Source organism: Salmo salar, chromosome ssa04, assembly GCF_905237065.1.
Source record: "Salmo salar chromosome ssa04, Ssal_v3.1, whole genome shotgun sequence".
Lineage (NCBI taxonomy): Eukaryota > Metazoa > Chordata > Actinopteri > Salmoniformes > Salmonidae > Salmo > Salmo salar.
This window is the reverse complement of record NC_059445.1, coordinates 16356692-16372842: the sequence shown is the minus strand read 5'-3', so window position 1 is coordinate 16372842 and position 16151 is coordinate 16356692. Positions and strand designations below refer to the sequence as shown.

The 16151-nt window shown below is 40.4% G+C and overlaps 1 protein-coding gene across 3 annotated transcripts in view; it reads left to right on the top strand.

Moving 5' to 3' along the window:
• The window catches only part of LOC106610171 (scrapie-responsive protein 1), a 32024-nt gene that overhangs the window by 12941 nt on the left and 2932 nt on the right, over positions 1–16151 (top strand). Inside the window, exon 1 of one of the 3 annotated variants that reach the window (XM_045716613.1) lies at positions 7770–8019. The exons of the other annotated variants lie outside the window; for them this stretch is intronic. The gene's annotated coding sequence lies outside the window, so the exon portion shown is untranslated. Of the gene's footprint in view, positions 1–7769; positions 8020–16151 lie in introns of those variants that run through there. 3 annotated transcript variants of the gene reach the window in all.

Here is a 16151-nt window from a genome sequence, read left to right as displayed (position 1 = left end):
TTCTGTATATATTTATACAATGATTTTACTCTGAAATGTAGAAGCATAATTCAAATTTCTGGTCTATAGAAAAAATAAACCATACTATGTTGAGCTTTTTCGATATAATTTACACGGTTTTCCTGGCGTTGGCTGCTCAAAACTCAATAAAAACAGATTGAAACAAAACGAAACAAAAGTCAGGAAAGAGGTGAGTGACATTTTCCAAGAAAACCACAACGATACAACTGTCAAAGTCCTTAGAATTCAGGATTACAGTGGAACACAAATCAAATTCACTACAGCCTCTCTGGGAAGACTCTTTCATTCTCTGTTACTGTTCAAGACCACTATTTCCACTGCTTATTGGAACTGTAAGGACATGTGAATGGTCTCATTTCAAGGGCAGGCTCACTTCACGGAACTTGTAATACAAGTCAATGTGATATGCGACTGCTAAGGCCCTGAATAACATAAAGCATATTTAGAAACCGAGGGTGAAATCTTGGAGACGTGCATATACAGGCAGTGACCCTTGATAACAGACAAGCCTGCAGTAAAAGTTACATTGACGCCTATAGAAAATGTAATATAAGTTGCAGCCATATTGTCTGACTCCACAGGGCACACTTGTGGATAGAGGAAATTATTCTTATTGGAATAACATTTATTCTAACCACAAACGTGGGGTGTAATTTCCTTCTCCACAAAGTGCTGTGGAGTTTTTCCAGATCCTTTTTTTTATGCAGGATGAGGTGTACGCAAATGTAGCTAAATACTGACCTCTTGTGGTTAAGAAATGGCTTCAATAAACACCAGCCTACTGACAAAGACGGATCTATTGGAGTTTCTGGCACTGGCAGTACAATTATTATCTTGTCATTTTTGATGGATTACATTGTATTGCACTTTACCCGAGGTCTGAATGTTTTTTCAAAACATATCGATACATCTAATTTTCCATAGACAAAACAATCAATGGTCTTGCATTTCTCATTTTCTCCTCTCGCCCTCTACACTACAGCCAACCAACCAACCAGTCAGAAGAGAAACAGTCCAACTGAAGACTATGGAACCATGGAGATGGCGGCAAAACCAGCATATCACCATTCTGTCCTTAATAATCAACTCTAATATGTAGGCTACATATTGTTTGAGAAATTCATTTGTGAGTTAAAGGGACAATCTGCAGTTGAAACAATTACAAAGTGGACACGCCGCCTCTGTTTTGGTAAAAAGCTGAGGGAAGGGCATGGAGAAATGTAACCACTCTAAAAATGCATAGATAGCGCAATGGATGCAAGGACTGACCACCCAAGATATCAAAATAGTTTTAAGCATGTTTTGTAGCTAAATATGTGTATACCAATACAATTTGATTTGTTTGTTTACATTTGCAATGTTTACAAACAATGGAGTAAAACGAGCTTATATTTTGGTTCTGATGGGGTACGACAGTTGAACGAAGCTTATGAGGCATTTATAAGTTATATTCTTCAAGAATCAATGGGCAATGGGTATTCACACACCCCTTGACTTTTTAAACATTTTGTTGTGCCTTCAGAAAGTATTCATACCCCTTGACTTTTTACACATTTTGTTGTGTTACAAAGTGGGGTTCAAATTCTAAATTAATTGTAATTTTTTGTCAACGACCTACACAAAATACTGTAACATTTGTTTAAAAATTGCATGGAAAATAAAACACAAATTTATCTTGATTAGCTAAGTATTCAACCCCCTGAGTCAATACATGTCAGCATCACCTTTGACAGCTGTGTGCAATAATAATATGATGCAGCCACCACCATGCTTGAAAATATGAAGAGCGGTACTCAGTGATGTGTTGTGTTGGATTTGCCCCAAACATACAGTAATGCCTTGTATTCAGGACATAAAGTAACATTTCTTTGCCACATTTTTTTGCAGTATTTCTTTAGTGCCTTATTGCAAACAGGATGCATGTTTTGGAATATTTTTATCATGTACAGGTTTCCTTATTTTCACTGTCCTTTCGCATTTAGGTTAGTATTGTGGAGTAACTACAATGTTGTTGATCCATTTCTCCTATCACAGCCATTAAACTCTGTAACTATTTTAAAGTCACCACAAATCCTTGAGCGGTTTCTTTCCTCTCCGGCAACTGAGTTAGGAATGACGCCTGAATCTTTGTAGTGACTGGGTGTATTGATACACCATCTGAAGTGTAATTCATAACTGCCCAATGTTCAAAGGGATATTCAATGTCTGCTTATTTTTTTTACCCATCTACCAATAAGTGCCCATCTTTGCAAACCATTGGAAAACCTCCCTAGTCTTTGTGGTTGAATCTGTGCTTAACATTCACTGCTCGACTAAGGGGCCTTACAGATCAGTGTATGTGTGGGGTACAGAGGTGAGGTAGTCATTTAAAAGTAATGGTAAACACTATTATTGCACACAGAGTGAGTCCATGCAACTTATTGTGTGACTTGTTAAGCAAAGTTTAACGTCTGAACTAATTTACGCTTGCCACAACAAAAGGGTTGAATACTTATTGACTCAAGACATTTCAGCTTTTAATTTTTAGTTAATTTGTAAACATTTCTAAAAACATAATTCCACTTTGAGATGATGGTGTATTGTGCATACATCAGTGACAAAAAAATCTCTATTTAATCCATTTTAAATTCAGGGTGTGTGAATACTTTCTGAAGGCACTGTATCATTCATTTATAAATCCACAAATGGATGTACAGGTGTGGGATCTCAATTTCAGCCAGTTGGCTACAGCATGAAAATAATCCTGCAGCAACAGGAAATGTGAATTATGTGGGTTAGAATTAACAGACATTTTTGTTGGGTTTGATAGATTTTTCTTAGGGCAAATCAAGTCTGATATTTCTAAGTGGAAATGACTAACTTTAGAAGCCGTTTTAACGAATATGACAAACTCTGTGAAGTCGCTATTGTGAAAATGTACCACAAGATGGTGCTATATCCCTAACAATCACTTGAAGAGTACAGGTAGCCTCAATCAATACCATTTACACTGAACAGAAATATAAATGCAACACGTAAAGTCCTGGTCCCATGTTTCATGAGCTGAAATTAAAAATCTCTGAAATTTTCCATATGCACAATTAAGCTTATTTCTCTCAAATGTGCACAAATCTGTTTACATCCCTGTTAGTGAGCATTTCTCCTTTGCCAAGATCATCCATCCACTTAACAGGTGTGGCATATCAAGAAGCTGATTAAACAGCATGCTCATTACACAGGTGCACCTTGTGCTGGGGACAATAAAAGGCCACTTTAAAATGTGCTGTTTTGTCACACAAACACAATGCCACAGATGCAGATGCATCCATTGCAGTTTCCACTTTAAACAAATCAAGCGGTATTTACTTTGTGTTATACAGCCACCGAAAACTGAGAAATGGCCTTTCGGGGCTCTGAAAGTATATCATACTCAATAAAAGATGGTATTTTGCGGTTGATGCTTAATGATGTAATTAGCACTGTAGTGGGTGTTTCATGCTCTTCTATGGGTGGGCCTTGTTTCATTGGAGGATCAGATGGGTTGATGTCAAAACTAGTTTATTAAGACACATTTTATATTTTGATTGGCCTATAATAGCTCAATAAGTATGGGAGACCAGGGATGCTTGTAACACAGGATAGTTGTAACATTCAATATCTCCAATCAGGAACAAGCTAGAATCATGTGACTCACTGTGCACATGCTCAGTTTAGTCCTCAACCCTCATGAAGAAGCAAGAGGTAAGAAAGTACTTTTTTTAACCAAATTTGTTTTTGTGATGGCATCACCTGCTTTGTAGTTAGAGTGTATAGTGAACAAAAATATAAACGCAACATGTAAAGTGTTCGTCCCATGTTTTATGAGCTGAAATAAAAGATCCCAGAAGTTATCCATCTGCACAAAAAGCTTATTTCTCTCAAATTGTGTGCACAAATTTGTTTACATCCCTGTCAGTAAGCGTTTCTCCTTTGCCAAGATAATCCATCCACCTGACAGGTATAGCATACCAAGAAGCTGATTAAACAGCATGATCATTACACAGGTGCACCTTGTGCTGGGGACAATAAAAGGCCACTTTAAAATGTGCAGTTTTGTCACACAACACAATGACACAGATGTCTCAAGTTTTGAGGGAGCATGCAATTGGCATGCTGACTGCAGGAATATCCACCAGAGCTGTTGCTAGAGAGTTGAATGTTAATTTCTCTACCATAAGCTGCCGCCAATGTCGTTTTAGAGAATTTGGCAGTACTTCCAACCGGCCTCACAGCTGCAGACCACGTATAACCACGCAAGCCAGGACCTCCACATCTGGGTTCTTCACCAGCGGGATCATTTGAGGTGGTGCTGAGGAGTATTTCTGTCTGTAATAAAGCCCGTTTGTGGGGAAAAACAAATTCTGATTGGCTGGGCCTGGCTCCCCCGTAGGTAGCCCCGGCTGCCAAGTGGGTGGGCCTATGCCCTCCAAGGCCCACTCATGGCTGCACCCTTGCTCAGTCATGTGAAATCCATAGATTAGGGCCTAATGAATTTATTTCAATTGCCTGATTTCCATAGAAATGAACTCTAACTCATTCAAATATTTTAAATTGCTGCATGTTGCGTTTATATTTTTGGTCAGTATATATACATTTTACACAGATTGCAGTCTGCTGTCAAGAAATACTAGGGGAGACCAGGGATGGTTGTTACACTTTTTGCATTTTTTGTCAATTTTTCTGAGATTGTTTGAGCTACTACATTTAAAATGTGATACAAACAACTACTATTTGTCTGCTACAAATTGGTATAGGTATCATCTCTCTAAATCAAACAGACACGGTGTGACTTCAGCTGTCTCAAATACATGGTGTGGAATATCACAATTTACCCCACCTCCCGGGTCAGTTGTAACAGGGCTTGTGGTGAAATGTAATAGTTTGAAAATACAAATCATGACACTCAACGAAATATTGAAAGTCTTTATTGAGAACATGAGAACAACCTTGCCATGTTTAACAATTTGTATGGCAGAAATAATGAAATAACAATAGAAATCATACATTAAAAAAAAAATTACGCTCCATTACCTGGCCCTTCTCAACCAAAAGCAACATCTGACAACTAAACAACGATATCTGAACTAAAAAATAACATGTTTGTGGTGTGTGTGTGTGTGAGAGAGAGTTTGAGAGAGAGAGAGAGAGAGAGAGAGAGAGAGGTGTGTAGCTATTAGGTAACTTCAATTTTAGCTACATGTTAAAACTTTAGCATTGCTATCTTACACTGAACAAAAAAATAAAACGCAACATGCAACAATTTCTAAGATTTTACTGTGGATCAGAAAACCAGTCAGTATCTGGTGTGACCACCATTTGCCTCATGCAGCGCAGCGCAACACAGGCTGTGGTTGTGTTGATTGTGGCCTGTGAAATGATGTCCCACTCCTTTTCAATGGCTATGTGAATTTGCTGGATATTAGCGGGAACTGGAACACTGTTGTACATGTCGATCCAGAGCATCCCAAACATGCTCAATGGTTGACATGTCTGGTGAGAATGCAGGCCATGGAAGAACTGGGACATTTTCAGCTTCCAGGAATTGTGTACAGGTCCTTGCAACATGGGGCTACGCATTATTATGCTGAAACATGAGGTGATGGTGACGGATGAATGACACTGCAATGGGCCTCAGGATGTCATCACGGTATCTCTGTGCATTAAAATTGACATCGATAAAAAGCAATTGTGTTCGTTGTCCGTAGCTTATGCCTGCCCATACCATAACCTCACCGCCACCTTGGGGAACTCTGTTCACAACATTGACATCACCCACACAACGCCATACACGCTGTCTGCCATCTACCTGGTACAGTAGAAACCAGGATTAATCTGTGAAGAGCAAACTTCTCCAGCGTGCCAGTGGCCATCAAAGGTGAGCATTTTCCCACTAGTCGGTAACGACGCTGAACTGCAGTCAAGACCCTGGTGAGGACAGCGAGCACGCAGATGAGCTTCCCTGAGACAGTTTCTGACCGTTTGTGCAGTAATTTTTCTGTTGTGCAAACCCACAGTCATCAGCTGTCATCAAACCCACAGTCATCAGCTGTCTGAGTGGCTGGTCTCAGATGATCCCGCAGGTGAAGAAGCCGGATGTGGAGGTCTGGGCTTGCGTGGTTATACGTGGTCTGCAGCTGTGAGGCCGGTTGGATGTACTGCCAAATTCTATAAAATGACGTTGGAGGCGGCTTATGGTAGAGAAATTAACATTAAATTCTCTAGCAACAGCTTCGGTGGACATTTCTGCCGTCAGCATGCCAATTGCATGCTCCCTCAAAACTTGAGTTATCTGTGGCATTGTGTTGTGTGGCAAAACGGCACATTTTAGAGTGGCCTTTTATTGTCCCAGCACAAGGTGCACCTGTGTAATGATCATGCTGTTTAATCAGCTTCTTGGTATGCTATACCTGTCAGGTGGATGGATTATCTTGGCAAAGGAGAAACGCTTACTAACAGGGATGTAAACAAATTTGTGCACACAATTTGAGAGAAATAAGTTTTTTGTGCGTATGGACAACTTCTAGGATCTTTTATTTCAGCTCATAAAACTTGGAACCAACACTTTACATGTTGCATTTATATTTTTGTTCACTATACATCAAACATATCTACACACACTAGTTATAAAGCTCATATAAGTTTGGTGACTCTAACTACAAAGCAGGTGATGCCATCACAAAAACACATTTGGTTTAAAAAAGTACTTTCTTACCTCTTGCTTCTTCATGAGGGTTGAGAACTAAACTGGGCATGTGCAGTGAGTCACATGATTCTAGCTTGTTCCTGGTTGGAGATATTGAGTATTACAACTATCCTGTGTTACAACCCTCCCTGTTCTCTATTGAGCTACTATAGGCCATTCAAAATATACAATTTGTCTTAATAAACTATTCTTAACATCAACCCATCTGATCCTCCAATGAAATAAGGCCCATCCATAGAAGAGCATGAAACACCCAACCGCAAAATGCCATCTTTTATTGAGTATGATATACATTCAGAGCCCCGAAAGGCCATTTCTCCGTTTTCGGTAGCTGTATAACACAAAGTAAATACCGCTTGATTTGTTTAAAGTGGAAACTGCAATGGATAAAACTGTGCTGCCGTACAATAAGAAGCAATTGATTTAACACACTAAGTAGATTATTACGTTTGGCTGTGACGGTAACTTTCACAGCCAATCAGCTCTATCAGCAGTCAGTGGAGCTCCTCTGGGTGTCAACAAGGGAAGGAGCCAAGTCAAGCCAAAGGTTACAGCTATAGAGAAACTTGCATTTCCCTTCCAACTGGTTCATTTACTGCATGCATCACTTGCGTTTCATTATACCCAGACAGACAATCCATTTAAACGGTACGAGAATCCACCACATCTGATTGCAACACTCACAGCAATTCAGATGCTTTAGAGAGTTTCAGTGAAAGGCAACATTCAGAATCAGGCATTAATTCATTCGCTCTTGGATGGTTTTCTATTGAAATGCAAAATGGCTGATATACAACCAATTAAAATAAAATAAAAACACATTGAAAACACATATACTAAAAATGTTGCCTACTACTTCAAGGCTGGTAAATTGGTATTATACGTTATCCTGGATGTGAACAAACGCTGTTTGTCCGCTAGACTGTAAAACCATGATTCAGACCCAGTTCATGTACTTTTCCACAGCATATATAAACTAAATCTATCTGAGACTGAGAGGTTTGGATCACTCCCCAAATGCTGGCCTCCTCTCTTAGCCCCTCTACCGTACTTGCCTGTAAGCATGGCGTTATTTTCGTGCTTGTGCAGAGTGAGGATTTAATCAATGCCCTTGGTTATTTCTCTCTCCCCTGGAGAGAGGGGAGAGATGGTCATACTCTTAGCATGGGGTAGAGTAGGGATAAAGACTCCTCTGTTTTCTGTTTTATACTTACGAAATGTACCCAATGAAAACGGGTCAGAAGCTACTGCCGTTCCTGAGGAGAGCACTAAATAAGGTAGGGGCTAATTTAATCAGCAGATAATGTTATGTAATTGGAAATATAATAATGATGGGGAGTTATAAGTAAATTAACACGAGTTATAACTAGTGGTGAATGATTCATTATTATAATTCGATGATAAAAAATAATAATTCGTTTTCGATTTCGGGTTTGGATTATTTGGGTTGAATGCTGTTACAACACATAATAAAACAATTAATAAAAGTACCATGATGGTAGTGACTGCCCATTACTGCTTATCACTTATTAACCATAATGTATTCACATTACTTTAATAACATATTTCAGTTGTTGTGTATATTTCATTTGTTTTATTTTATGATTGTATTATTTAATTCCAAGTCATCATCTCATCCCTATAGAGCTGCTGAATATTCTGTCTGACAAAATCACTAATTTGTATCTCTTCAGAGTAAATAAGGCATACGTCTATGACTGAATACGAACTATCAATCGCTTAGATCAATGTTTTTCAGGTAGCGATACCCTGTCAAGCATCAGCTGCTCTCTAAATCCCCTCACGATCGCGCATTCTTCTGCCACTTACCGTAGCACAAGTAGATGCGCAGTGGATTATGGTCATTGTAGTTAATTACTTCAATTTACGCTCTGAAATATGTAGGATATTGTCCTGTTGGAAACTACAACTCCCTACTACATCACACAGTTCAGCCTGGATCTGACTTATTTCTCGAGAAACTGCAATTTGTGCATTGACCTCACAGAAAAAAACGAACGAAACGGAATTCAAATAATTGAACCAAAATTTCGGTTAATTGCTCAGCACTAGTTATAACTGCAATGTATGAAGTGAAGTTTATAAGACTGCAATCATTGTACCGTGGAAATCTTTGCAATAATTGGGTTATGGTAATATAATTTAAATGCAAATAATATTGAATCTATTTAAAGCACAAGGTTTAATTATGTAGTGGCATAAGTGACATAGCAAATAGGCTGTATATATCCACCAATTTTTGAAATAACAGATGAATGCAATATTTATGTCCAGTATCAATATTGTTGCAAATTGAAAAATGTTATAGAGGATGTCCAACTTATGCTAGGATCAAATTCTACAATCAACAACATCATAACACTATATGAATCAGGGTCATACTTAAAGTGTCTTCAGAAAATTTTTACATCCCTTGACTTTTTCACATTTTGTTGAGTTACAGCCTGACTTTAACATTTATACAATTTAGATTTTTTTGTCAGTAGCCTACACACAATGCCCTATAATGTCAAAGTGGACTTATATATTTTTTATTTTACAAATTAATACAGTATTTAAAGTTGAAATGACTTGAGTCAAAAACTATTCAAACCCTTTGTTATGGCAAGCCTAAATAAGTTCAGGAGTACAAATGTGCTTAACAAGTCACATAATAAGTTGCATGGACTCACTCAGTGTACAATAATAGTGTTTAGCAGGATTTTTGAATGACTACCTCATCTATGTATCCCATACATACAACTACAGTTGAAGTCGGAAGTTTACATACACTTTGGTTGGAGTCATTAAAACTCGTTTTCAACCACACCACAAATTTCTTGTTAACAAACTATAGTTTTGGCCAGTCGGTTAGGACATCTACTTTGTGCATGACACAAGTAATTTTCCCAACAATTGTTTACAGACAGATTATTTCACATTTAATTCACTGTATCACAATTCCAGTGGGTCAGATGGTTACATACACTAAGTTGACTGTGTCTATAAACAGCTTGGAAAATTCCAGACAATTATGTCATTAGAAGATTCTGATAGGCTAATTGACATCATTTGAGTCAATTGGAGGTTTACCTGTGGATATATTTCAAGGCCTAGTGTAACCAATGTGAAATGGCTAGTTAGTTAGCGGTGGTGCGCGCTAATAGCGTTTCAATCATTGACGTCACTCGCTCTGAGACTTGAAGTAGGGTTTCCCCTTGCGTTGCAAGGGCCGTGGCTTTTGTGGCACGATGGGTAACGATGCTTCGTGGGGTGTCAGTTGTTGATGTGTGCAAGGGTCCCTGGTTCGAGCCCAGGTTGGGGCGAAGAGAGGGACGGAACCTACACTGTTACACTACCTTCAAAAGAAATCAGCCAAGACCTCAGAAAAAAAATGGTAAACCTCCACAAGTCTGGTTCATCCTTGGGAGCAATTTCCAAACCACGTTCATCTGTATAAGCACTAGTATGCAAGTTTAAACACCATGGGACCAGGTGTTTACCGCTCAGGAAGGAGACGTGTTGTGTCTACTAGAGATTAACGTACTTTGGTGCAAAAAGTGCAAATCAATCCCAGAACAGAAAAGGACCTTTTGAACATGCTGAAGGAAACAGGTACAAAAGTATCTATATCCACAGTAAAACGAGTCCTATATCGACATAACCTGAAAGGCCGCTCAGCAAAGAAGAAGCCACTGCTCCAAAACCGCAATGAGAAATCCAGACTATGGTTTGCAACTGCACATGGGGACAAAGATTGTACTTTTTGGAGAAATGTCCTCTGGTCTGATGAAACAAAAATAGAACTGTTTGGCCATAATGACCATCGTTATGTTTGGAGGAAAAAGGGGGAGACTTGCAAGCCGGAGAACACAATCCCAACCGTGAAGCATGGGGGTGGCAGCATCATGTTGTGGGAGTGCTTTACTGCAGGAGGGACTGGTGCACTTCACAAAATAGATGGCATCATGAGGATGGAAAATTATGTGGACATATTGAAGCAACATCTCAAGACATCAGTCAGGAAGTTAAAGCTTGGTCGCAAATGGGTCTTCCATATGGACAATGACCCCAAGCCTACTTCCAAATTCACCTTATTGTGGGAAGCTTGTGGAAGGCTACCCGAAACGTTTGACCAAAGTTAAACCATTTAAAGGCAATTCTACCAAATACTAATTGAGTGAATGTAAACTTCTGACCCACTGGGAATGTGATGAAAGAAATAAAAGCTGAAATAAATCATTCTCTCTACTATTATTCTGACATTTCGCATTCTTATAATAAAGTGGTGATCCTAACTGACCTAAGACAGGGAATTTTTACTAGGATTAAATGTCAAGAATTGTGAAAACCTGAGTTGAAATTAATTTGGCTAAGGTGTATGTAAACTTCCGACTTCAACTGTATCTGTAAGGTCCCTCAGTCAGACGCAGGAGAGCAGAACTGGGTAAAAACCGGAGCAGTTTAATATACAAAACCACCGGCATCCAGAATAACAACATATGGGTACAAAACCCGTCGCGCACCAGACAACAATGTGCACAAGCACTTACAACAAACAATTCCGCACAAAGACATGGGGGGAACAGAGGGTTAAATACACAACACGTAATGAGGGAATGAAAACCAGGTGTGTGGGGAAAACAAGACAAAACAAAAGGAAAATGAAAAATGGATCGGCGGTGGCTAGAAGACCGGTGACGTCGACCGCCGAACACCGCCCGAACAAGGAGAGGAACCGACTTCGGCAGAAGTCGTGACAGACAGAGTGAAAAGAAGAAAGCTTGTACAGAATAAAATATTCCAAAACATGCATCCTGTTTGCAACAACACACTAAAGTAATACTGCAAGAAAGTGTTATGTTTGGGGCAAATTCAATACAACACATTACTGTGTACCCCTCTCTATAATTTCAAGCATAGTGGTGGCTAATAAGTTACAAACAACGCAAATAAACGAACAAATGTCCAACCAGAGGGGAAAAAACTCTGGACCACCTTTACTCCACATAGAGACCCATACAAAGCACTCCCTCACCCTCATTTGGCAAATCTGACCATAATTCTATCCTCCTGATTCCTGCTTACAAGCAAAAATGAAAGCAGGATGCACCAGTGACTAGATCAATAAAAAAGTGGTCAGATGATGCAGATGCTAAGCTACAGGACTGTTTTTCTAGCACAGACTGGAATATGTTCCGGGATTCCTCCGATGGCATTGAGGAATACACCGCATCAGCCATTGGCTTCATCAATAAGTGTATCGATGACGTCGTCCCCACAGAGACCGTACGTACATACCCCAACCAGAAGCCATGGATTACAGGCAACATCCACACTGAGCTAAAGGCTAGAGCTGCCGCTTTCAAGGAGCGTGACTCTAACCCAGAAGCTTATAAGAAATCCCGCTATGCCCTCCGATGAACCATCAAACAGGCAAAGCGTCAATACAGGGCTAAGATCGAATCGTACTACACCGGCTCTGACGCTCGTCGGATGTGGCAAGGCTTGCAAACCATTACAGACTACAAAGGGAAGCACAGCCGAGAGCTGCCCAGTGACACGAGCCTACCAGACAAGATAAACTACTTCTACGCTTGCTTCGAGGCAAATAACACTGAAACATGCATGAGAGCACCAGCTGTTCCAGAAGACTGTGTGATCACGTTCTCCGCAGCCGATGTGAGTAAGACCTTTAAACAGGTCAACATTCACGAGGCCGCAGGGACAGACGGATTACCAGGACATGTATTGTGAGCATGTGCTGACCAACTGGCAAGTGTCTTCACTGACATTTTCAACCGCTCCCTGTCCAAGTCTGTAATACTAATATGTTTTAAGCAGATCACCACAGTGCCTGTGCCCAAGGACACTAAGGTAACCTGCCTAAATGACTACCGACCCGCACGTCTGTAGCCATGAAGTGCTTTGAAAGGCTGGTCATGGCTCACATCAACACCATTATCCCAGAAATTAGACCCACTCTAATTTGCATACCGCCCCAACAGATCCACAGATGATGCAATCTCTATCGCACTCCACACTGCCCTTTCCCACCTGGACAAAAGGAACACCTATGTGAGAATGCTATTCATTGACTACAGCTCAGCGTTCAACACCCTAGTGCCCTCAAAGCTCATCAATAAGCTAAGAACCCTGGGACTAAACACTTCCCTCTGCAACTGGATCCTGGACTTCCTGACGGGCCACCCCCGTCAGGTAGTAACAACACATCCGCCACGCTGATCCTCAACACAGGGGCCCCTCAGGGGTGCGTGCTCAGTCCCCTCCTGTACTCCCTGTTCACTCATGACTGCATGGCCAGGCACGACTCAAACACCATCATTAAGTTTGCTGATGACACAACAGTGGTAGGCCTGATCACCGACAACGACAAGACAGCCTATAGGGAGGAGGTCAGAGGCCTGGCCGTGTGGTGCCAGGACAACAACCTCTCCCTCAACGTGATCAAGACAAAGGAGATGATTGTGGACTACAGGAAAAAGCAGACTGAGCACACCCCCATTCTCATCAACGGAGCTGCAGTGGAGCAGGTTGAGAGTTTCAAGTTCCTTGGTGTCCACATCACCAACAAACTAGCATGGTCCAAGCACACCAAGACAGTCATGGAGAGGGCACAACAAAACCTATTCCCCCTCAGGAGACTGAAAAGATTTGGCATGGGTCCTGAGATCCTCAAAAGGTTCTACAGCTGCACCATCAAGAGCATCCTGACTAGCTGCATCACTGCCTGGTATGGCAACTGCTCGGCCTCCGACTGCAAAGCACTACAGAGGGTAGTTTGAACGGCCCAGTACATCACTGGGGCCAAGCTTCCTGACATCCAGGCACTCTATACCAGGCGGTGTCAGAGGAAGGCCCTAAAAATTGTCAAAGACTCCAGCCACCCTAGTCATAGACTTTTCTCTCTGGTACTGCACGGCAATCGGTTCCGGGGCGCCAAGTCTAGGTCCAAGAGGCTTCTAAACAGCTTCTACCCCAAGCCATAAGACTCCTGAACATCTAATCAAATGGCTACCCAGACTATTTGCATTGCATCTATACATAGTCACTTTAATTACTCTACCTACATGTACATATTACATCAACTAACCGGTGCCCCGGCGTACCACCCTCCCCACCCCCGTATAAAGTCTCACTATTGTTATTTTACTGCTGCTTTTTAATTACTTCTTACTTTTATTTCTTATTCTTATCTGTATTTTTTTTAACTGCATTTGATTTGATCATGTTATGGGTATGCTTGTAATAGTAATAGTTAAGAACTGGGGGGGGGGTTTGAGGATAAAAAGAAACGGAATGGAGCTAGAGGAAAACCTGGTTCTGTCTGCTTTTCACCAGACACGGGGAGATTCATTCACTTTTCAGCAGGACAATAACCTAAAAAACAAGGCCAAATTTACACCAGAGTTGCTTACAAAGAAGACGGGGTCTCAACTTACTGTTGAGAGTTAGAATAGTACAATTGGTGCATTTTCGAAATTTGGTTGTGCATCAGCAGTTTTCCTCTTCTTATATGTCACTCACTGACAGTCACTCAATTACTCCATATCAGTTAACATTTTGAAGATTGGTAAATTAGTCTAGTTAGTCTAGCCAGCTATATGAACTTTTAGTAATCATGGCTGAATTACGTGCCCAGGGGGCCCCCATTGATTTTATTATTCACGCTCACTCAGATATCATATCTCTTAAATGTAACTAAATGTAATCTAAAATGTAATCTACGTAATCCCCAAAAATTATTTATCATGAGAGGGCCATAAGTAATCCTGCATACTCCAAGAAAAGTTAAAATCTTACCTTTCTGATAAAAAAATAGTTATAAATTGCTGAGGTGTAGTCACTTTTGAGGACACAAGCTCAAGTACACAAGTAAAAATATGATTCTTATTTTGTATGCATTTCCTATTCAACAAAACTGTATGAATAACGCTTGAAATATAGTATAATGAAATTAGAAAACGAATAACTATAAGATTTCACCTTCCTTATAACTGTAAAAATCCATATTTGTATGTCTAGTGTTAGATAAAATGTGCAGGTTTCTCTTGATCAAAACGTCTGCCCCTACCGCTGTGAATGTCACACAAGAGAGCTCTAGCTTGGCTTCCTGAACTCGCCTTTCATCTTACTATTGTCTGTCTAGGACAAACAAAAAGTGTTTTTTGTTTAAAAACTATTAATCTTTTTAGATTACTGTGATAAAGTTGGTTATAAATCGATCTCTGAATGTGCTCGAGGGACGAAACCACTCCATCCTGTTGCGCTACGATGTCAGGATTTTAAGGCATGTGCTTTGTCAGCGGCTGTGACGCAGAGCTGCCAACTAATTTTCAGGTTAAGTTGCTAGAGGCAGGTTGATTTGTTGTTAGCAGTTGCTAAATGGCGTTGTGATGTCATTGCGTGATAACGTAAAACTGCGTCACAATAACGTTATCAAATTGACTGGCCATCTCTGCAAAAAAATATGATTTGACATTTGTTCAGGTACAGACTCCCACTCTTTTCTGTACTTCTGGCTTTACAATTTTGATTGATGTTGTTGTTCAAGATCAACCATTCGTGACCAACTATATTCATTGGGTTTGTCTCGTCGAACCCGTGCTACTGCTGCTGCAGTCAGCCAAGAATGATTTGCAATTTGCTGAAATTCCTGCTGGCCTGCTGCTGCCTGTGCACGAGCTGAGCGTCTGCTGCTGTTGTCACTCACAATGCACTTTTGCAGTCAGGCACATGTTTTGTGACTGTGTGTGACAGAGAAAATAGTTGTTGTGTCATTTAGAGGGAAAATGTGTGCATTTTAGCATTTCAGTCATTTTTCAAAAGTTGCTAAAAGTTCAAAATACATTTTTAAAAGTAGCTAAATTTGTTGCTAGGTGCTGTTTGAAAAGAAAGTTGCCAGGGTAGTCTGAAAAGTTGCTAAATCTAGCAACAAAATTGCTAAATTGGCATCACTGCTGTGACGTATGGTTTAGACAGGACTTGATGGACAGTCGGAAGAGCGAATGAAATGGTAGAAGGGACATCCCAGCTTCAAGTGGTGTCAAATTTCACATCTTAAACAAAGATTATGGATATACTGACAAGACACATGTCTCGCTGTCCTAACAATGGAAGTCGTTGTCCACAAAGCGGCACAGTGTGCTGTCTAGGTCCCGCCTATTCTTTCTTTGGATTGGTGGATACATGTAATTATTGTAATCTCTTTTGAAAAATTCGATGAGGGTTGTTGACGTCAACTGCCTGTATTCAATGGAGACGCTACACTACTGGCCTCATACAATGAATATGCATAGCCATCTCGAGACAACGCCCATATAAAGTGTTTTTTCTCAAAATTGCCGGGATGTCACGTGCCCTACTTATATCAGTACACTCGTAACAA